The sequence below is a fragment of the Oryx dammah genome, unplaced genomic scaffold, assembly GCF_014754425.2.
Source record: "Oryx dammah isolate SB20612 unplaced genomic scaffold, SCBI_Odam_1.1 HiC_scaffold_11140, whole genome shotgun sequence".
NCBI classification, from domain to species: domain Eukaryota; kingdom Metazoa; phylum Chordata; class Mammalia; order Artiodactyla; family Bovidae; genus Oryx; species Oryx dammah.
This window is the reverse complement of record NW_024080533.1, coordinates 118,234-120,093: the sequence shown is the minus strand read 5'-3', so window position 1 is coordinate 120,093 and position 1,860 is coordinate 118,234.

The following is a 1,860-nucleotide window of genomic DNA, read 5'->3' as shown; positions in this document are numbered from 1 at the left end:
TCTCTGAAAAAATCAACTTAGGCTCTAGCTAATAAGTCTCCTGGACATGAAAGGAATATTTCGATTCAAACCCCTTCTGTTGGCATTCTAGCTTGCCTGACATGTTTATCCAGACTTTGCAACTATGTATGTGATTATTCACAACCTCCTAACTGTGAGAGGCACTGGAAGCCTAAAACATTCTAAAAATATAGAGCCTTTTGAAGAGTTAAAAGTTATTAGAGTAGTGCTGGTGTAGAATTTCATTGTTGAGCCAGTGCTTGCTGCTAAGTTCCATATCTCTTATCCACTGTGCACCTGGGAGTGCTATAGTTAATGTAGTTGGAATTTAAGAAAAACAAGCAATAGCCTTGGAATTAACCATATCAGACCTTTGAGCTGATTGGTTCTTTTTTGTTGTAACTCACTGCACTTTTGCTCTGTGAGAAATGTAACTCTGTTTAATGCTTTCTGAGGGCAGACACACTGAAACCATACTCACAGAAAACTAATCAACCTAATCACACTAGGACCACAGCCTTGTCTAACTCAATGAAACTAAGCCATGCCCGCAGAACAACACAGGACGGGCGGGTCATGGTAGAGAGGCCTGACAGAATGTGATCCACTGGAGAAGGGAATGGCAAACCACTTCAGTATTCTTGACTTGTGAACCCCATAAACAGTATGAAAAGGCAAAATGGGAGGATACTGAAAGAGGAACTCCCCAGGTCAGTAGGCAGCCAATATGCTACTGGAGATCAGTGGGGAAAAAAAACTCCAGAAAGAATGAAGGGATGGAGCCAAAGCAAAAACAGTACCCAGCTGTGGATGTGTCTGGTGATAGAAGCAAGGTCCGATGCTGTAAAGAGCAATATTGCATAGGAACCTGGAATGTCAGGTCCATGAATCAAGGCAAATTGGAAGTGGTCAAACAAGTGATGACAAGAGTGAATGTCGACATTCTAGGAATCAGCAAAATAAAATGGACTGGAATGGGTGAATTTAACTCAGATGACAATTATATCTACTACTGTGGGCAGGATTCGCTCAGAAGAAATGGAGTACCCATCATGGTCAACAAAAGAGTCTGAAATGCAGTACTTGGATGAAGTCTCAAAAACGACAGAGTGATCTCTGTTTGTTTACAAGGCAAACCATTCAATATCACGGTAATCCAAGTCTATGCCCCAAACAGTAACGCTGAAGAAGCTGAAGTTTAACGGTTCTATGAAGACCTACAAGATCTTTTAGAACTAACACCCCAAAAAGTTGTCCTTTTAATTATACGGGACTGGAATGCAAAGGTAGGAAGTCAAGAAACACCTGGAGTAACAGGAAAATTTGGCCTTGGTATGAGGAATGAAGCAGGGCAAAGACTAATAGAGTTTTGTCAAGAAAATGAACTGGTCATAGCAAACACTCTCTTCCAACAGCACAAGAGAAGACTCTACACAGGGACATCACCAGATGGTCAACACCAAAATCAGATTGATTATATTCTTTGCAGCCAAAGATGGAGAAGCTCTATACAGTCAACAAAAACAAGACCAGGAGCTGACTGTGGCTCAAATCACGAACTCATTACCAAATTCAGACTTAAATTGAAGAAAGTAGTGAAAACTGCTAGACCATTCAGATATGACTTAAATCAAATCCCTTATGATTATACAGTGGAAGTGAGAAATAGATTTAAGGGCCTAGATCTGATAGATAGAGTGCCTGATGAACTATGGAATGAGGTTTGTGACATTGTACAGGAGACAGGGATCAAGATCATCCCCATGGAAAAGAAATACAAAAAAGCAAAATGGCTGTCTTGGTAGGCCTTACAAATAGCTGTGAAGAGAGGCAAAAAGCAAAGGAGAAGAGGAAAGATAT